Source organism: Equus caballus, chromosome 20 (genome assembly GCF_041296265.1).
Source record: "Equus caballus isolate H_3958 breed thoroughbred chromosome 20, TB-T2T, whole genome shotgun sequence".
NCBI lineage: Eukaryota > Metazoa > Chordata > Mammalia > Perissodactyla > Equidae > Equus > Equus caballus.
The window spans coordinates 56,604,786-56,627,047 of record NC_091703.1 but is presented as its reverse complement, the minus strand read 5'-3'; the positions used below and the strand labels follow the sequence as shown (position 1 = coordinate 56,627,047).

The 22,262-nt window shown below is 40.3% G+C and overlaps 1 pseudogene; it reads left to right on the top strand.

The window, feature by feature from the left end:
• Window positions 1–301: 301 nt before the first annotated feature.
• On the top strand, window positions 302–5,396 carry LOC100069753 (serine/threonine-protein kinase MARK2-like; annotated as a pseudogene).
• Window positions 5,397–22,262: the final 16,866 nt, after the last annotated feature.

Sequence of the window (22,262 nt, the reverse complement as noted above, 5' to 3'; positions counted from 1 at the left end):
GTATGATTCTATTTATGTAAAGTTAAAATCAAGCAAAACTAATCTGTACCGTTAGAAGACAGAATAGTGGCTATGCTTGGGGAGGAAGTGACCAGAAAGAAGGATGGGGGATGTTGGGGAGCTCCTATGTTCTGATTCTTGATCTGGGTGCTAGTTAAAGAGGGAGTTCAATACGCGAACAGCCTCCAGGTTGTACACTGATCATTTGTCCATGTTCTGAATCTAGATTATACTTCAATGAGCGGTTGTTTAAAACATCATGTAGGAGCATCTTGGCTCCTGCCCCTGAGGTACTGGTGTCATGTCAAGCACCCGGACCGCACTACACATGCTGAATAAAAGGGACATGGAGCACGATGGATTATTCATTTAGAAAAGAAAGAGTAGAAGACCTGCTTTCTCAAACCACAGCTGTAACCTCTGTATTTAAAGATGTTGAAACTTAAGTACATAGGAAGTTCTTTGGCTCTTGGAAAGGAGAAATCTACTCCAAAGCAACTGAGCAAAACCGTAAATAAGAAATGAAAGCATGATGAAAGCCATCTTGCCCTCAGTTTTATGGATATTAATAATGTACCTTATCGTGTCTTATGCAACAGAACCTTTTTGTATAGCCTCATGATGCCAGCTAAATGTTGGCATCATTTTGAGACCAAGCACTCAGAGTTTAAAGAAAAAAAGAATTGAATATTTTAAGTGTAGACATTATGAGCTGTTTAAAAGCCAACAATTATTGCAGCTTTTCCAACTAGAAATAAAAATGCCATGAAAGCATCCTACAGGTTTTAATTCCCAATAAAGTAAATATCATGGGCTAGAACCCACATAAACAAAAAGTTCTTCGGTGTTATTCTTTTTTAAGAGAGTAAAGGATTCCGAGGACTGAAATGTGACAAACTACTGTGGGTTATCCTCAGCCATGATAGGTCCATTGCTTGCTCGTTGTTATGCCAGTGTTATGGACTTCCAAGCCCCTAGTTAAGTACTTAGTTAGGTGTGTAGTCCTTCTGGCTCAGGAAGCTGGTTTTCAGTGACCTGAGGGACTTTGATTACAGTTAACTGGTTTCCTCCTTGGCATTGTGGGTTTCTTGTCTTTTCATTTGTTATTATTATTTTTGTGTTTTTGTTTTTTTCCTTCACTCTTTAAATTTTTTCTCTCACTTTATTCTTTTTCTCCTTTTCTCTCTTTTTCTTATTTTTCTCATTTTTAAAATTTAGTGTGCTAGTACGTTTTTTGTTTGTTTTCTGTTTTGGTCTGATGTTGTGTTTTGATTCCATTATAAAGAGTGGTTCATCAGGTGGGCGTTGGAGTTGATTTTCTTTTGAGGTGATGTGGGTCAAGTTTCTCATGAACTTTTCCAAATTTTAAGCTGGCCTTGGGACACCTGGACTCCCAGCCCAGCGGTAAGTCCAAAATCCTGCAGTGTCTCTCAGTCAGCCATGGCTACTGAAGAAAAGACCCATATTGGCAGCTACCGGATTCTTTAAGAACACTGCTAAGGGTAACCCCACCAAGGGTAATTTCACCAAGGCGAAACTGGCCCTGTGCGTTCTGACTGGTGAAGATCGTAGACAAAACTCAAGAGAACGCCGCCTCCAGAAACTATCCCGCAAAGTAAGAATCGTGAAGACTTTGAATCATCCAGACACAGTGAAATTATTTGAAGTGATAGAGACTGAGGAAGCATTCCACTTTGTCTTGGAGTATGCTGGTAGAGGAGAGATGTTTGAGCACCTACTGGCTCATGGTGTAGGAAAGAAAAAGAGGCCCGAGCCACATTCCACCAGATAGTGTCTACTGGGCAGTACTGTCACCAGAAGTCTATTGTTCATAGAGACTTAAAGGCAGAAAACCTGCTCTTGGATGCTGACATGACCATCAAGATTGCAGACTGTCTTCAGCAAGAAATTCACCTTTGGCGACACCAAAGGTCTTGTACACCTCCTGTGGTGGTCCTCCTTATGCTTCCCCAGAACTCTTCCAGGGCCAAAAGTAGGATGTACCCCTGGTAGATATGTGTTGCATGGGAGTCATCACATACCCACCAGTCAGGAGATCCCTGCCTTTTTTTTTTTTTTAAAAGATTTTATTTTTTTCCTTTTTCTCCCCAAAGGCCCCCGGTACATAGTTGTATATTCTTCGTTGTGGGTCCTTCTAGTTGTGGCATGTGGGACGCTGCCTCAGCGTGGTTTGATGAGCAGTGCCATGTCCGCGCCCAGGATTCGAACCAACGAAACACTGGGCCGCCTGCAGCGGAGCACGTGAACCTAACCACTTGGCCACGGGGCCAGCCAGGATCCCTGCTTTTTGATGGATGGAATTTCAAGAAGCTGCAAGAGCCAGTACTGGACAGAAAATACCATATTCCTTTCTGCATATCCATGGAGTGCAGAAACCTGCTCTAGAAATTTCTTTTGCTCAATCCCAGCAAAAGAGGCACTTCAGAGCAAATCATGAAAGATCCATAGATGAATGCGGACTGTGAAAATGAGGAAGTAAAGTCTTACATGGAGCTACTCCTTGACTACAAGCTCCCCTGGCAGACTGGGTTGATGGTCTCCATGGGTTATACATAGGAAGATAAGCAGGACTCCTTGAGGAGCCAGAAATACAGAGGTAATGGCTGCTTCTCTGCTCCTGGGCTGTAAGAGATCTAAGCTGGAGGACGACCATCACCCTGAAGCTCACTCCTTCCCATCCCATGAGGTACAGCACCATGTCTCTGCCAACCCCATGCAGCAGAGTTTCAGCCAGCCTACCGTTCTCACTTCTGCTTCCTACTCTGAGACTACTCAGAGGAGTAACTTAGAAAATAAGGGGTCTGAAGAGTCTGGGTGGAAGGCCAGGAGCACAGCCAGTGTGCCTGCTAGCCCCCTACCCATCCTGGAGGAGTAGAAGACCACCTCTGTCCCCTCCAGGGACAGCAGCTTTCCACCAGCACATACCAAAGCAGTAAATCTCTGCTTTTGGAGAGGGCCAGCCTTGGCCAGACCTCTGGCCAGAATAGCAAAGGAAGCCTAGCTGTGCCAGGGTCTGAGGCTTCCACAGCTTCTGTTTCCCCCACAGTCCCCCACGCCCAGCCGCCTGCACCAGGAATCCAAGTCAGCCCCGTGCAGCCCAGCCAGGCCTCTGTGAAGTGCCGCAGCCCCTGCAGTGCCTATGTGGCGTCCCCTCCCACCCACGACATAAGCAGCAGTGATAGGGGCCCAGATGGAGCCAATTTGCACATGACTATTTCCAAGAAAACTCTGTCTGTGCTTGGCAGCTGGGACAGGTGCGTGACCGTGGAATTTGCCCTCTGGTGTGACCCCAGCCTCTCCCTCTGGCAACAGCCAGGGCTGGCTGAGAGCCACTGGGAGCTTCAACAAGTTCAGCTTCAAGTTTAAACACAGGATTCTGTGTTTCAGGTTTGCCAGAAGGAACCTGAAAGCAAATACCCATTGGAGACTCTCCAGCCTCACATGGGGGGCAGCCAAGATGGTGATAAAAAAGAGAATTTCCAGAGGCGGGCTGTGCTCACTACACTTGACATGGAATATGAAGATCACCAGCTCATAGAACCCAGTGAAATGACGTGGGAGATGGACCAGGTGCTGGAAGCAGACAGCTGCCAGTGTGAGCTGAACCAGAAGTGTGCACAGCTGTGCATGCACAGTGTGCAGGGCCAACAGGACCTCCTGCAGTAGAAGATAGAGGTGTGAAAACTGCCATGGAGATCTCCCAACCCAGTTCAATTTAAGTGAGTATCAGCATCACCATGGCCTTCAAAGGCATTGCCTCCAAAATAACCAAAAACAAGCTTTGTAAGACTGCTAGGAGCCACCTCTGGGACAAGAGGAGGGGCCGGCTGGCCCTAGCTGCCCACTGGCTACTCTGCCCTGACCCAGTGAAGTCACAGAGACTAAACAGGTGTGTTTACCCTGGGACCCTCTCCCCATGTTGTCTCCCTCTTTCCTTCTGTGTTTGTCCCAGAAGGGGAGATGGTTCTTTGTGACAAAATGATTCATCTAGTCATTGCCAGAGAAAAGAGTCTCCTGTTTCCTCAGAACAAAGAAGGCACAGGGGTAAGAAATATCTTGACAATATCACAGCATCTCACCTTCTACCACTTTGCCATCTGCCCACATCGCTGCTCTCCACTGAAGAAACTTTGGCACGGAAGTATGGGAGGCAGCTCACTTCTGTCCTCTGAAGATGAATTCTGAACGTCTATTTTCATTCAAAATGTAAAATCACAATACGCAAGGATTTTTAAGTAGCCATTTGTTATCTAAAGTTTTCCAGCATGTTCTGCTCATGACAAAGTTAGCCACTTTTTTTTCCTCTCTTATAAACACTGTTGGACCTTGTGTCAGAGTCCACAAAATCTCTTCAGTCTATTTCTGCCTGTTACACAAGAAGCTAATAAACTCTGAGTGGCCAGAGGCGTGAAATGTTCCATTTTCCATTCCATTCTAGAAGGCTTTTGTGCTCAGATCAAGCCCTTTGTGTCCCGGGATGAATTTTTAACCCCATGTACCGCTTTTGATAGTTGGTACTTGAGGGTGAAGTGCTGTCAAAGAGGGAATTGCTCCCGTGAAATGGAGTGACGAGTAGCCGCAGCAGAAATTTTATCTTTGCTTCTAGTTGTGTTCCCTTTTGCCATGAGAACTAAGGGCCACCAAAGTGCACAGAGATGTCATATGGCAGCAGTTCCTTCATGGGAAAAGAATTTGTCCCAGCTTGCGTAGCAGTTTGCCATTCCTTTCTCTCTTCTCTTTTTAAAAGTGGAGAATGGAGGCACTTGGAAATATGGAATCGTTTCTATATGTGAAGGCATCCAAGATGATAGGGCTCTGTTACCAGGACGGTTTGCTTTTGAATGTGTTTCTAGCATCAGCTTTCCTACTCGGAGCCAGGAATTTCTGTTTCTCTCCTACCAAGTTTTTCTGGGTGAATTCTTGACCCCTGATACTTGGCTAAATTTTCTGTTCTCATGAAAGATAGAAGGTTAGCAAATTGCTGTTGCTCAAGTTGATTTTTTACTTTTAGATATTTAAAATCCATTATCATTTTTATAAACTGTCATCTCTGTCCCACTTCAACTCCTGAACTACACCATGCTTCCCATAAATGTCATGTCTTTCTGTACCATAGTTCTTTCTATATTACAATATACTTGCTAATGAGGTGTTTTTTGTTGTTGTTGTTAAATGTTTCACTAACCAGCAGCCAAAATAGAGCTGCTGAAGTGGAACCTTATTTTGCACTGAGGAGGGAAATCTTGGGGGTAAATGTTCTCAGCAGGGAGCTTGCTAAAGTACCTGTGGTGCTACAGGGAGTTGTGCTGGATGGGAAGTTCCAGACAGAGATGGAAAAGGCACAATTGCAGTGGCATCATCAAATCTATAGCTGATCATGAAATTTAAAGATGCTCATTTTCATGTGTGGAGTTTAGTTGCAAAAGTATTCAGACTAAGCATCATTTATAGCTGGCCTTCCATCGAGGGACCTCCCGTTTTAATTCTTCTCAATGGAAGAGTCTAAAGACATCGAAAAGGGTGTTCTGCTTAAAGCACTTGTTGGAAAAGACATGATTTCATTTTGACTTTCCTGGTACTTAAGACTACATCATATTACAAGCCTATGCCCCTTCTGCCCTAGGCTCAAAAGTCGTCATATTATCACTAAGGCATGATAGAGTGAAAAGAGAAAAGAACTAGGAATTGGGAAACTTGAGTTCTGGTCCTAGTTTTTCAACTTTGTGACTTCAGACAAGTCAATTGTAATACATATAGGCCTAATGTTAGTTGTGAAGATTAAATAAAAATAAAAACTCGACATCAAGGGCTTAGTACAGTAACTAAGTCGGTGCTTAATAAATGCAGTCTATCTTATTGTTGACTGTATTCCACGGCCATTCTTGCATCTTGATGTGGTCATGTGACTAAGTTCTGCCCCATGCGATGTGGTCAGCAGTGATGTGGCTATTTATAGGTTGTGCTCACAGAGGGAGAGAACATGTCCTCTCTTGTCCCCTTCCTCTCTCCTGCTTCTTGGAAAGTGGACATTGTAGCAAGTCCTCTTAGACCATGTGGATAAGGGCAATATGCCAGGGAGAGCAGACCAACAAGATGACTTGGTGGAGCAGATTCTTCATACCGGCCCTGGATCACTCATGGCTAGGCAGAGGAATACATTTCCAGCTTAGTTCATATACTACTGAATCTATGTTCTATCTAATAAACATCAAGTTAGCTACTAAAATATTCAGTTTATCAATATACAAATAATACTAATTATTCTTTTTTAAAGATTGGCACCTGGGCTAACAACGGATGCCAATCTTTTTTTTTTTTTTTTTCTGCTGTATCTCCCCAAACCCCCCTGTACACAGTTGTATATCTCAGTTGCAGGTCCTTCTAGTTGTGGGATGTGGGACACCGTCTCAACGTGGCCTGACCAGCAGTGCCATGTTCGCGCCCAGGATCCGAACCCTGGGCCGCCGCAGTGGAGCGTGTGAACTTAACCACTTGGCCACGGAGCCGGCCCCACTAATTATTCTTTTATGTGAACCATGCTATATTTTTACATGAAGTACAACAATAAATCTGCATATTTTAAATATAGGTCATTATTTTATTTAGTTTGGATATAACACTAAACACATTTTCTTTGTCCACTGTAATACCTATAGCTTGCTATTCATATATTCTCTCTCACACACACACACATCATAAAGTATCACACATATATGCATCAAAATATAAAATAGCTTATATATAGTCTTATCATTCTCTATTTGATACCATACAACCCCCATTTAAGACAAAGTGTGCAGGGGCTGGCCCTGTGGTACAGCGGTTAAGTGCAAACGTTCCACTTTGGTGGCCTGGGGTTCGCCAGTTTGGATCCTGGGTAGCAGACATGGCACCACTTGGCAAGCCATGCTGGCAGGCATCCCACATATAAAGTGGAGGAAGATGGGCACGGATGTTAGCTCAGGGCCAGTGTTCCTCAGCAAAAAGAGGAGGATTGGCAGCAGATGTTAGCTCAGGGCTAATCTTCCTTAGAAAAAAAAAAAGACAAAGTGTGCAATTAAATTACTACAAGTTATAAACATTATTTTAGATATTACTTTATTGCAGGGAATTGATGTTTGGAAACTTCTTTAGGATTAGAGATTTGTTTTAGCCAAGTTTCTATTATGTCACTTTCCAATAGTCTAACTCCTTTTTGGTCACATACTGTAGGCTTTGCATCTTATCAATTTCCCAACCCATAGTTGGTTCACAAACCCAGAGCTTCTTGCGTGAAAAAGATTAGATATCCTTGAGAAAGTACACTGCAATGCCATCACAAGAGGAAGACGGAAGAGAAATGCATCAGAAGGGAAAATCAGAGAGATTCATGGTGGGTTCATCAACCATTGCTGGCTTTGAAGATGAAGGGAATCAAGAGCCAGAGAATGCAGGTGGCCTCTGGAAGCTGAGAGTGACCCCCGGATGAAAGCCAGCAAGCAAATGGGGACCTCAGTCCAATAAATGTGTGGAACTAAATTCTACCAACGACCAGATTGAGCCTGGAAGCAACAGCTCGATTTTAGCCTGATGAGACCCCTGGTTGGAATTCTAACTTACTGAACTGAGATAATAAATGGGCGTTGTTTTAAGCCTCTAAATATGTAGTAATTTGTTACATCAGCAAGAGAAAACTGATACTGATACCCAGAACATTTTTGTGGTTCACCAGTCACGGTGAGCTTAAGGGGAGTTGAAGTCAGGTGATACACGGAATTTTGGCTCAAGACCATGTCACAATGGGCCTATTAGATGTGAAAACACAGCCTTCCCACTGTTCATCCTATTTCCTAAGTATATTATTAGATTAGACATACTCAGCTAATTTCCAAAATGGTATGAAGACTAGCATGGAAGAAGAGTCTAGAGCCTACCAAATTATAAGCTGAAGAAATGCTATATCCCTGGGAAGTCATAGAGATGAGATGCACTATCAAAACCTTGAAAGATACAGGTGCAGCTGTCCTTATTACAGGCTTGTTTACCTCACCTGTTGTACTTGGGCCTTGGAGAATGAGGTTTATGAATGCAAGCTTAATAAAGTGATGACTCCATGGAAGATGTAGTCCTTTTCCTAGAGCAAATCAACACAGGCTCTGGTACTTGATATGGCACTTTGATCTGGAAAATACATCTCCCTCCCCCTTATTTCAATAATTGGTCCAGATACAGCAGTGCCTTCAGGGTCAAGAGGAATAGGATCTGTTAGCATGACTTCCAGAGATAACCATTGCTCCAGTTTCTTAGCTCTCATTTCAGGAGAGCACTTAAACCAGGTGATAAACGAACCCCTGATAAGGAACCCTCTAATTGAATTATACTCTATTCTATTACCATATTTTATGTTGTACAGCACCTGGATTGATGACATCTACTTGGCTCACACGGTAGAGTTCCTGGCACGTATCCGGATTAGCCTGCATGGTGAACTTTTCCAGATTTAAATATATGACACTGGGCTAGAAGCAGGGCACTTGAGCTTCCAGAAAGTTTGACATAACTTTCAATCAGATTTCTCACCTGCAATTATTCCCTTTTTTAGGAACACATGGAAATTCATACAAAATCTGTTAAAGGATAATGCGATTGATTTTTGCAATATTCTGATTGTGGCATTCTGATTTGCAATATTCTGTGTGCACTGACTTCTCTCTATAGTGAGGTAAGTAGATCTTCCTTAGATACGTAAACTTCATTTTACATCCGTACATCATGTCTGTGTCTGCTTTCACCACCAGTCTGAAATGACTATTGATATTTGCTAATATGTTTCATAGCTCAACACGTATGTTCCTTCATAAAAGCTGACCAGGCTACTGCCACTGCTAAGTGCCTAGATTTATGGTCGCAGCACCCAACCATGAATAACCCCCTGCACTGTCCCCACGTCTCCCCTGCCCTGCCAAAATGCAGCTGCGTGCCATGGAGGACTGGCAGCCAGCTGATGTCAGGCTGCGTATAATGGACACCTTCTATCATGGACAGGAAAGCACTTTGTGTCTCCTGAATGGAATACACACTTGGATTTAGCTATGCCTTTCCTGATCTCCACACTTCTGAAAGCTCCCTGCCATTGGATTTGTTTCCTGCCATCAGCTTGTTCATGTTTAGTGCTCACACTCTACTGGTGGGCGCTCCCAGAACTCCTGGTTTCCATCATTCCACCACACGAGCTAGTTTCTCAGGGATGTTAGAAAGAAATACCAGCTTTTTCAAATTTCAAAAAAAGTCCTTTTCAAGTCATCGTTGACATTTGTGAAGAATTAGGGGATATGCCAACCAGTAATGGAAACAAGCCTTGTGAAGTTTAATGGTATCCCTTCTCCCGCCCTTGTCAGCCTTCCTTCCTTTTCTGAAAGGAGAAGTCATACTTTAAGTGGATCTACAACTCCTTTGATATGGAGCTTAAAATAATCTTAATTTATAGAAACTTATAAACACCTCATACTCAAATAAGAAACTGGCAAATGGTACTTATCATAGCACGTGGTGAAAGCCAGGAAGAAGATAGATGACAATAAGCTATGTCATTTGGTTTTCTCCTTGAAAGAGTAAAGTTAACCAGTTACATTTTTCAAGTTAATTCATGTAAAAAATTATATTGATTTTGATGTAATTTTTCTCTCTGCTCAAATCCTTCATTTGAAGACCAGTAAGTTATTCATGATATCAGTAGCTTCGCAACTTGATACAGTAAATAAGTTTTATTGGCAGATGCCACATACTGCTGTGAATCTCTTTGTATATTCTCCATGAAAGAATTTTTGGAAATGCACATTTGTGTCTCTCAGTAGGCCATGTAGGCCTTGGATTCAGAAGTGAGCAATGTGAGGTGGCTACATTTGGAGGAAGTGATCAGTGGCAGGTGGCATAGTGCTGCGCTCTGAGCTCTCCTTTAAGACTAGAGCACTCATCTCGAAATTGCCAGGATCTTGCTGCTGATAGCTCTCAGCTGCGTCCATCTCTAAGCATTGCCCTTGGAGGGCAGCCGGAGGAAGCTGCGTCTGGCCCCTCTCCCTAGACAGCTTGTATGCAATGATGGTCAATTCTAGGGGTCTGAACCATTTGTCAAAACTTGGGACAAGTTAAATGTCCAGAGCTCCTGAGGGATTGGCTGAGACCTCTAGTACAATTTTATTACAGTTCAACCTCTCCCTCTACCTGATGTTACCTCCTCGCTCTCTAATACTGTTGTTCCTGAGAGTGTTCTTGATCAACTTCCTCCACAGACATCTCTCCCTCAGGGCCTGTGTCCCAATAACCTGACAAGGCATCTGGTCAGTGCAGTGGTGGTGGACAGTGTTTTGGGGGAAGTAGTGTTGGAATTTCTAGCATCCAGTCCCAGGTACTTGTTGGGATTTTAATATTCATCTTTATTAATTTCATTCTGAATGTGTACAGGAAGTGTTCTGGATCAGAGACAGATTTCGTGTTTATTACCTTATAATTAATAAGTGCTTGATTCCGCCTCACCTGAGTTCTTAGCCCTGAGGTAATATGATGAAAGCCAGATGGAAAAATCTCCTACATATGTAGCTGGAAGCTCCATTGGTGAGGAACGGAGAAAAATGGATTCTCTCCGTCCACACAGGACAGCTGCCTCCGCTTTGCTCTCCTGGAGGGCAGGAGAAAAACCTTTGCCCTGTGGAGATGGGATGGAAAGGACCCCAGGTTCTCACTCTAACCTTTTGGAATGGACATACATCTCTCCAGGGCCCCCCTAAGCCTTGTGTATCTCTCTGGCTTTTTATGACCTGCAGATGTCTCCAAGGTCCTGGGTCTCATTTTCTCCTGAAATGTAAACACATACCTTCAGAGTTAGGTAATCTCTCTGGAATTCTCCCACCATCTTATTCCAGGATCCCGAGTTTTCAGCAAAATTTATTCAGAAAGCCCAACTGGTGCAGAAACACAAAAATATTTTCTCTGCATCCCACAGCATCACAGTTGTTGATGAGAAGCATGGATATTTTCATTAAAGAAGCTTTTGTGATGTGGTTGGACTGTATAGTTTCAGACTCTGCCTTTTTGAGAATTCTGGAGATTCTGTGCACCACTTAATATTCTATAATACATTCCTTGTCTGCTTAAACTAACCAAAGTAGTTTCTTTTGCATCTGCAACCAAAATTCCCAGCTGATAAAGATGCCATGTATATAGTATTACAAAACATGCAAATAAAGCTTTACATTGTTTAAGGAAACATACATATTTAGTAAAACTCTAAAAACATGTCTAGCAATAAGAAACATCAAATTCAGGATTACCTGATGGTTACTTGGGAGGTTGGGGAAAGGAAGAATTTTGATTGGTAAAGAGTACACAGGAACCATAACCATATTGGCAATGTTTTATTTATTATAAGAGTGAGGGATACAGGGGTAGTCACTGTTTTATCATATATATACATTTATGATAGTCACTGTTCTATCACGTATATCTATAGATATGCATTATGTATATATACAATATTGCATAATATGTGTAAAAATACCTGCAGAAAATCTTTCACTGTGACACTTCAGCTGCTACAATAATGGGCCTCCTGAATACTGTGGCTTAAAGAAAAATTTATTCCCCTCTCACATAAGAATGCGTAGAGAAACAACCCAGGTGGTTGGGGTACCTCTGCTCCATGCAGTCATTCAGGGACCCCGATCTCTACCTCCCTCATTACTCCATCTTCTCTCAGGGCCTTGTCCTCATGTGCATTGTACAACTGGGTCACAGGTGTGTGTTTCGGCTCACAGGAGGGGAGAAAAGATCATGAATGTCCAGAGTTAAAGCAAGCCCGAGACCAGGAAGTGCCTCCCATCACTTCTGCTCATTTTGCAGTGGAGAGAACTGATGCCCGTGGCCAGACCAGGCTCTAAGGGTGGTAGGCAAGTGGCTTTCCAGCCAGATAATGTGCCCCGCTACAACTTTCTTGCTATGAAAGAAAGGAGGAATAGGCTTTGATAAAAACCAGCAGTCTTCCAAAGGGACTTTATGAAAACTGTGTACAAAGAATGATTTAATAAGACATAAATACTCACATACAATTTTCTTCCCTGCTCACAAATCTATAAATATTATTGGTTACCTTTTAATCTCACTTGAGTGGTAAAATTCTACATCTTAGAGTCAGAATAACTCCAGAGAATATGCCTTGTCTGGCTCTTAGTGAGCTCAAGGACTTTATGTGAGAAATAACTTACTCAAGACTTAAGTGGAAAATAATTAAGAGCTTTCATAATTCTCCCCATTGGATCTCTTGCCGTTATTTACCAATGCTCGCTATGCAGACACTTATTTGTCTGCTGCACAAGTTTTTCTCTGCTCTGTTTGGCCTGGTTTGAAATTCATCTTTCAATTGCATGTTCTCACTTGTCTTCTCATAACAAAGAATGAAGAAAAGGGAAAATTAGTTCCTTTGTCTGTGTTAGAATTTGTGAAGATCTTCCCTCAAATTAGGAAGAGGTTACCTTGGCAACAGTGTGTCTAAATTATTCCCTCCAACTAACTAATCCTGATTCCTGTCCATGCTCAAATCAAAGCAATGGTTTGCTGAAGCTGAATCCCAGCTGTTTTACCAATTAGTTTGTGAATTCAGCACAGATTTTCTCTCTCAGCATTTTTGGTTTTCTCTTGGAATATTAAAACCAGTTTTGAATAAAACAGTTTTTAGGTGGAAAAATGGGGTTATTTCCACATACTGTACTCTTTTCAGCTATAAAGAACCAAAAAGAAGGCGATCAAAATAACAGAGCCCCTCCCCCGACCCCAGTTTGACTAGTAAAGTTTCAATAGGTTGGGACTTAAGTTGGAGTCATGATTTCAGGTTTGGGTTAGCACAGATCAACAGATACCAAGGATTCAGGTTTGATGTAAAACACTCCATATTAAAATGTCTTGCCATAATCACTGCAGCTTTTCTAATCTTAATCTTACCTTACTAACTTTCCTTATCTTAATAATCTTTTTTCTCCTTTTTAAGGTTGGACATAAACAAAATATTGATGGATTTAGACTTTAAAAATCATCTGTTGCTAATAGTGCCTTCCAAATTGTTACATGTAGTATGTAAACCTTAATAGTTCAGAGAGGGGGCCGGCCTGGTGGTGCAGCGGTTAAGTGTGGACATTCCGCTTCTCGGCGGCCCAGGGTTCACTGGTTCGGATCCTGGGTGCAGACATGGCACCTCTTGGCATGCCATGCTGTGGTAGGCGTCCCATGTATAAAGTAGAGGAAGATGTTAGCTCAGGGCCAGTCTTCCTCAGCAAAAAGAGGAGGATTGGCAGTAGTTAGCTCAGGGCTAATCTTCCTCAAAAAAAAAAAATTAGTATAAAAAAGTAGCTGAGAGAGCAGGTACTCAGGCAGATCTCTAAACTGTGCTCAATATTTTATGTTGTTAATGTCACGTGACTTCTCTATGGAATTATTCTGACTATTAGTGTGAAAACAATAAATGATGATTTCTTCTCGAAACACTTTGACACTTTGTTTTAGTAAATCCTATGTGGATCATATTGGTGATATGACCCAGTAAGCACACCTCCTAACAGGCTTGGAGTCAGATTTAATGGTCATCCTGAATTGTGTCTTTTCACTCAGTTTTTCTACAGAAAGTATCAAGTTGAGTTACATATCTACAATGTTTCCATGTTATCAATAATCTTAAATGTTTATTCCTAAAATTCATGAGCATAATTTGCACAGATTTAAAATGATAAAACTGAAAACAGTCTTAGACATGATATAGTCCAGCCCTGTTGTTTTACAGATAATGAAGCATAAAGAGGACTTGGGGGAAAATCACAGAGCTGAAGCTGTGGGCAACATTGCCTCGGAAAGGATGCCCACATTCTCCACTCCCTTCCTCCTCCAGACACGTTCCTCTTCACGCCTATCTAAGGTCAAAATTCTATTAGTATTTTTCCTGCTGAACCCAGCTGTATCCATAGCTCACTCTCAACGAAGTGTTCTAGGTAGGTCCTGTCATTTGGAATTGATACTTGAGTTGACGCTATTTGCAGTCCTAGTCTAATTCTTTGTCTCTTGAACTCTAGTCTAATATCTTTGTATTTACTGCGCTGTAATTTTCCCTGTCATACAAATGACTTAGACATTTTCCTTTAGTGCAGACTCTCTGGACTTTTTATAGAAGGCAAACTGCTTTCGTTGTATTCATATAGCCAGTTCACACTTCCAAAGCACAATTATTTCATTGATAAAAATTTTATTTTTTTCGTAAGTGGCTGTCATAAAGTTCAGAATTCTGCCTCACAATTTCTACACTTGAATTATATTAGCCTTGACTTATTTTGTTCTTGAATTATTTTTCTCTTCTTGAGTTATTTTAACAATAGATCCCTTAAATAAGTGGATATCCTAAAACTTTTACCTACAGGTAAAATGTATTTGCATAAAAATAGATATTGATGATTAAAATACATACAACCCCATACACTATAACAAAAAGTCCCCAAACTGAATAAATTCTTAATATCTCCTATTTTCAAACAGCTTTGCATAATTTTGTTCTTTTTCAGAATATGCTAACAGACACACTAACAAATGACAGTTAAGGTAATGGCTATTGCGCCAGAAGAATGTGACAAACAAAACTGGACCCGCCTAAGACAGGATATTGGGCCAAATTTTACCATAAATCCACACAAGAGACTTGCTGTAAGGCATCCTCTCCACAAATAAGGGCACAATTTAGGTCTGGGTGGTTATGTCTGTGTACAGCCTGAGGGGTGAAAAAAGAAGGGGTTGAAATAATTCAGAGTTCCACCATTGTTCTTTGCTTTTTTTGGTGGATTTTGTAAATAGTTTGAATTAGACTTCAAGAAGAAAGACCACACAGAAAAACAATCTTGCATCTTATTTCAACTTTACAAGTCAGTTTCTCCATCTCTTGTGATAATGCGTGCACATTTAAAACAAGGAAAGTGGCTATTCAAATTTCCATGCTCTCACCACCCAGCAAGGAATGCCATGCTAATCAGATTACAGTCTCTAGACACAAAGGGACTGCTGCCTCCTGCTGTCTTGAAAGAGCATTGATGTTTTGAGTATTATCTTATGCCTAACTGTGAACCAAGAATACTGCTTCTTTTAGAAAGGAAACTGATATTAATTTGTCTCCATTAGATTGTTGGTGATTTTTGTATACTAGTCACTGTGTTGATGAATGATGCAGGATTAATCATCAATCATAGTAAATAGTAATTCAAGCTTTTTTCTTTGTATTATGCCAAAAAGTGGATTTATAAATGTTTATTTGAGTTATTCTTTTTTTTCTGGTGAGGAAGATTGGCCCTGAGCTAATATCTGTACATCTGTTGCCAATCTTCCTCTTTTTGCTTGAGGAAGACTGGTGCTGAGCTAACATCTGTGCCAATCATCCTCTATTTTGTATGTGGGATGCTGCCTCAGCATGGCTTAATGAGTAGTGTGTGGGTCCACACCTAGGATCTGAACCTGCCAACTCCACGCTGTGGAAGTGGAGCACACAAGCTCAACCACCACGCCACCAGGCAGGCTCCTGAGTTATTCTTGAATCCAAGCATCTCTTTCTTTAACTTGGTTTATTTATGATATTCGATATAACTAGGTTCCAAGAATTAAAATACCTACTGAGTTGTCTTCCATCCTCTTCCTTCGTGCTGCCCCCTTCTGGAGGAGGGTGGACTGGCAGCAGCATAGTTTCGGGAGTTTTCTCACTTCTGTTTTTTCAGTTTTATTTTTTTTCTTTATAGTGAGTTCTTTGTAGGGTCATAAAAAGTTATGACTTCGGGGAAGGTCAGGAATACATCCTGTCTAATCTATTTATTTTACAAATAGAGAAGTGGATTTTTATCACATCTTATCCTGCCCTTATTTTCCATCTCCTGAATAAAAGAAGGCACTGCTGCATTTTTCACATTATCCCCTCAAAATTATAGGTAATTTCACTCATCTTCCACTTCCAGCTTAAACTCTTATCACTGTTTGCTTTCCTCAACCATGGTCCTGTGATTAGGGATGTACATCCTAATCCCCAACTTTCATTGTCCACAATGGAAATTATTGATAAAAAAAAAATCACTGTCCACAAATTCAACTTAACTTTTCCCTTAATATAAAATGAAGGGCTATGGTTATGGGACTATAACCATAACCTGAGTTATGATTTAAAAGGTTGTATAGCTAAGTTCTAGATTTTTGTCTAAATCTGTAGGCGAGTCTTTGAAATCTACCAACGTTGCCATTGCCATTGGCAGAAATACAGTTTATTGAATTGTACTCTCAGCATTAGAAGTTCTTCAACCTTTTTTCTAGTGTGACACTAGCATTGTGAATTACTTGTACCCCATTATCTCTCTTTTCCAAGAGTTAAATGCTTGGGAGACAGATTCTAAGTGGCCAGTTCATGTCAATAAACTGCCTATGGGTTAATTAATAATGGGGCCAGGGTGCCTGGTCTCTTAGCCCAAACACCTACACCTATATGTAAAATTCATTCTCAAAGCAGAATGAATTAGTGTGAATTGAGCCTCCTCTCCCAGAAGTACTATTTATCTTTTGCTATGTAATAAATTGCTATAAATGTAGTGGCTTAAAACAATATACATTTGTTATTGTACAGTTTCTGTGGGTCAAGAGTCTGGGCATGGCTTCTCTGAGTCCTCTGCTTCAGAGTCTCTTATGATGCTGCAGTCAAGATGTCGGCCAAGGCTGGGCTCTCATCCGAAGGCTTGACTGAAGGAGGATTTACTTCCAACTGGAAAAACTGACAGGATTCATTTTCTAAGAAGCTCTTGGGTTGAAATTTTCAGGTCCTTGCTGACTTGGCTATAACTTGCCGTGTGGATCTCTCCAACATGGCATCTTGCTTCATCAAAGTGTACAAGCAAAGAAGGCAACGTAGAGAGTCTACTAGCAAGATGCAAGTCATAATGTTATCTAACTTAATCACGGAAATGATATTCCATCACATTTGGCATATTTTGTTGGTTAGAAGCAAGTTACAGGTTCTGTCTACACTTAAAGGGAGAAGTTTACACAAGGGTGTGAATACTAGGAGACAAGGATCATTGAGGGGTGGTGCCTACCACATGCCCCCTAGGCACTATTAATCAACCATAAAGGCATTTTAGTTAGTTCAGCAAGTATCATGTATCAGGCACTATGTTGGATGACTGGGGATTTAAAAAAAAAAAGACAAGATTCCTGCCCTTGTAGGCTAGCACATGAGTCAGTAGGCTCTTAAAACAATATAGAAATAATGGTTCAAACCATATATTCCTCTGCTTAAAACTTTTTAATTGCTTCATACTACTCTGAGACTAAGTACAGTTTCTTACCAGGGCTCAGCAGGGCCTGTGTTATCTGTCTTTTCCTGCTTTGACGTTCTCATCTTGTGCTTCCCCCATTTTTCCACTCTCCTTTACCCATCTCAGCATCTGACAAATCCTAGGAGATGTGTAACATTTAAAAAAAGAGTTAAAGAAATTATACCATTAACTTCCCATTAAAACTTCAGCCATCCAGACTGAATAGCTTTGAACAATATAATTTTATATTGTTACTACTAAGATAAACTAGGTGTCAAACGTACCCTTTAATAATGAACTGAACTGAATTGCTTTATAGGACTGTTAGCTGGATGCTGGTTGATTTTTGAAAGCAGCCTTCTGAAGATGAATGTTTTAATTTAAAGAAGTAACTCAACTAGACCTCAGAGTGCTTGGAACACTCTGGAGGAGTTGGAAGGATCCTTATAGATTACGTATATCAATCTCATTTATTTATTGTTTAGTTTTGTTTTTTTTCTGCATCACATGATGTCTTCTTACTGAGAAACCACAGGAGAAATTCTCTCAGTTCCAAGAGAAGCTTCTCTCCAGGAATTATTTTTAGCTCATCTGTGGATAATTAATTGCGTAACTGATCAGAATCCTAGTTTTGTTTGTCAGAAAACATATTTGGAGTCATAGCCATAACTGAAACCTACATATTCTGATTCCAATGATCTTTCTTTTATATGGACTTTACATCTTTTCCCTAAGTCTCTTTGTCTTTATCTTAGAGTTCACCCAAGTCAATAAGATATTATTGTATTATAAAGGCCCCTTTTCCTTTCTCCTGTAGAGGTCATCAAGCTGTGACCATGATCTGTTTAAGGCTCTGGAGGATTTAAGGTGACACTTCTTGTTTCTCTTACACATTTTCTCCATTTTTTCTTTGTTACTTTGATGTGAAGAATTTGATTCAAGAATTATGAATGGACAAGTAGAAGAAAATTTCTCTCTCTCTCCCTCCCCCTTCCCTCCCTCCATCTCTCCTTCCCTCGCTTCTTCCCTCCCTTTGTCCTCCTCTTCTTTCTTCAATTGCTTCCTCCACCATCTATTATGTATGTGACATTTTTTGTCCTACCTGTGTTCAAGGTAGAATGCACAAACTTTGAACAAAAATACCCCTCAGGTTCTATCATAAAGTCCATAAAGAAGTTGGCAAATTATAGATAGACTTGTGGCCCTTCTTCTTTTCCCATTTAATTGTTTATGTCACCTGGGAATGTTTTATAGATGTCTCCTGCTATAGAAGAAGAAAAGACAGAAGGAAAGGAAAGGAAAGGACAGGGAAAAATGACTTCATAATTAGAATGAGGATATAGGCTTTCGGTATGTGAATTACACGGGGAGCGGTGTTTTCAGTCAAGTGAAAACCCACTTGGAAATGGATTTAACTACATGTTCTAAGTCTCTAAGGGACTTTGATTTTGACTCATGCTATTTAAAGATGATGGCTCTCTGGGTGAGCCAATTTGAGGCCAAAAGAATAAGGCTCCCTTGGCTTTCCTGAAAGTGTTGAGATTTATTTCTCTGAGGTGGCCTGAGTACGTACCGATTCATTCCAACAGATCATCCTGTTTTCATTTAGGGATTAATATGTTACAATATAACACCCAAAGAAAACTGCAGGAATTAGTAATGTTATATTTTGAGAACCGTCTTACCATGAAATAGATTGAAAACCCAGGGCCTGTTGTATGTTTAGATATGTAGAGAATTGTATGACGTTCCCTAAAGGAGTCATTCTGAAACCTAGGCCAGAGTGTTACAGAATTAAAGCATCTCAGTTTCACACAGATTTACGAGAAACCACCCGAGGAGTTACATTTAGGATTAACGGTCTGTGTTATATAGATTTTCATTTATACCGCTGGGGTTTCTTTACATCAATCCCTTCTCATTTAAATGATTCGTTCACATATTTGTTCAATTTAGTCAATAAATATTTATTGTGTGCTAAATACATGCTAGGTGCTTAGGATAGAAAGATTTATAGGATGTGGCATCCTGCTGCAAGGAGTTTATAGACCATTGAGACTAAAAGTCTCTGAGGACACTTGTTCCCCTCTTCACCCCGCCCTCTCCCCTACGGGAGGAGTAAAGGAAAATAATGATGAAACAAGATTTAACGCTATTTGCAATTAAAAGATATCTGGCGTATAATCCACTCATATCATCATATTATTTAATTTTCTCAAAATCATCCAATTCTGTACTTATATATTTGGGCCAGATTCCTCCCATTTGCCCCTTGAGATCCACTCCCAGCATTAAATGCTTTCCTTGATTTCTGGCTTCTTCAAGCTAGGTTTTACCAATGGGAAGCCCTGGCAGATCAGAGGGAGGCAGGAGAGTGAGATCAAGGTCCCTCCCTCCCTAGGGGGTCATCTTGGGATCATGGTGTCTTTCCATCAAAGGTCCTTTCTTTTCTCCGGACAGATTTCTCTACAAGACTCTCTGATTCTGGGTTCCATTAACTGCTCTCACTTGTCCTTTGAGCTTCCATATGGGAAAGCTCTGTTGTCGCTGACCCTCTTGGGGTATTCTGGAGTTCCCCTCCATTCTGCCTGTGCTTTTGAAAATAGTTCCTTTGTAAATAAACGCTCCTAGAAATTTTCTATTTTGAATGTTGGGCCTCTTGATTATTACGGTGTTTGTTCAGTCACCTCATTGTGTCATATTTGCTTCCTGCCTTGTTCTAAAAACACTCTAAGAAAAATTACGTGGTATATATTTATTGCTTTTAAATACAAAATTATAATTTTCAAACTTTCTGAATCTAAGTATTACTAACAAGAAAATAATATTCTTTTCTTAAACCAAGATATTTTCTCACCTATTTTCATATACTTTATAATGATTATCAGTGTAAACTACAAAAATACAGATTTCACATACAAATTAAGATGGATAAAATTATGTCCTGCACAGAAATAATTTACTCTTTGTCCTTTTTTTGTATTTCTTGTTCTTGATTTATTTTCTTTTCCATTCTTCAAAACAGAAATGAAACAATATGTCTTTTATTTCTTATTTCAGTATTATTATGGTCTTCTCTGACTTTTAATGGAGCATGTGAAATCTCACAGTCTGACAGATCTGGCAGAATTTCTTAAAAGAAACAGAAGTAACACCGCTTGACCACCAGGTGTTTTGTTATTCTCACAGGCCCAATCTCACGACCGAGTTAAAAGTTCAAACGAAGTTTAGCAAACTTGCTTCAGTCTAAAGAACGTTTCTGTTAAGATGGCTTAACTAATATTTCTGAAAATGAAGTACAAACGCATGGTACATTAAATGACTTTTAAATTCTCATGTATTACAAATGTTTAATACATTCATTTATGTTTATTCTATGGAATATTTTGGTATGTTTACAAACAGATTAGAGTTTATAGTCAACAGAATTAGAGTATATTCTGGTTTTCTCAAAATGTGACCTTTCAATTCTATAAAATTTACAGTAACCTAAGATTTCTCCTGGCCCAAAGCTATATAATCGGAGATTCTTAACCTAGAATCTATGGCCTCGGGTCCTTGGGTAGACTACGGGGGTTTCACAAGGCCTAAGACTTTATATGAAAAATAGTCATATTTGTTACATATTTGTATTTTCCTGGGAAAATTTTAGAAGAGTTCAAAAGAAATTAAGAGCAACTAGTTTAATTTTTATTGAGTATGGTAGATTTTAGTATTGTTGAAAATATTCAAGAACCTTATGTACAGGGTCCCTCCTTACGAGGCCCTATGTCCAGACAAGGATAGGCATTTGACTAGTTTTGGTCAATAAAATATGAGTGAACATCCTGTGTGCCATGTCTGAGAAGAAGCTATAAAATGCTTTGCACTTCAGCACTTTCTGATTTACTTCTGCCATCAAACCAGATCTATCCCAGATGGAGGGCATTCTATCAGCCCGGGTCCTAGGATGGAGCAATAAGTGGACTTTTGAGAGTTTTCTTTGTTTCTGCTGCAAAAAGTACCCTATGTGGATTGATAAATAAGATGGCCAATTTCCACAACTTTTCTAGAGAAGACTAAGTCAATTTTCCTGTGCCTGGGTTAAACAGTAAATCAGCTAAATTTTCATTCATTATTTTCCATGCTCTCCCACAATGCTTGGGATGTCCTTATCTATGATTACCTCAACCCAAAGCTTTCCCTCTTTCAAAAACTTTTCACAAATCCTCCCATGTTAAAATCAGTTCACTTTGCTTCCAGCCTCGAAGGTGTATAGGGACCATAGTGACCCTGCCCCCAAAGCAACAACAAGAAAAATAAAGACAAAATATATGGAATAGGTTTTTGAGATCCTGGACATCAGGGAACACGAGACAGTGGTCTCTCAGGGACAGGAAACAAATGAGGTGAGTCCCATCTGCTAAAAATCCTTCAACTGATTTATTAAACTACTAATATTTGAAGTTGCAAATTAGTTTAGCCCATGAAATAGGAAGTTGAAACCCAAAAACATTTATTTCTTTAATATTGAAGGTATTTTCATTGCTTGGCTGGCCTCATCAACAAAAACCAGAAAGCGATTTAAACGTATGTTGATTTCATATTAAAATAGCTGAAGTCATCTATTCTGCAGCCAAGCAATTTGCAGTTTGTCAAGCTGCAGAAAAAATTACATTCAGATGACAATTAAACGGCTTCTGAGTGTGAGTGATCTCTGAGAATTCTAACTTAAAACTCTCATCTAAGAGAATTTCCATATGGGTTGGCTTGAAAATCCAGCCTGTTTCTTGTTGCTATGAGTATTTGGAAATTCATGTTTCATCCTAATATTAAATTATGGCGCTTTTGCTATAAAAAGAGCAAGAATAACTGGAAACTCCTTCGTTGAAACTAAAGATTTTATGACTCTGGGATTCT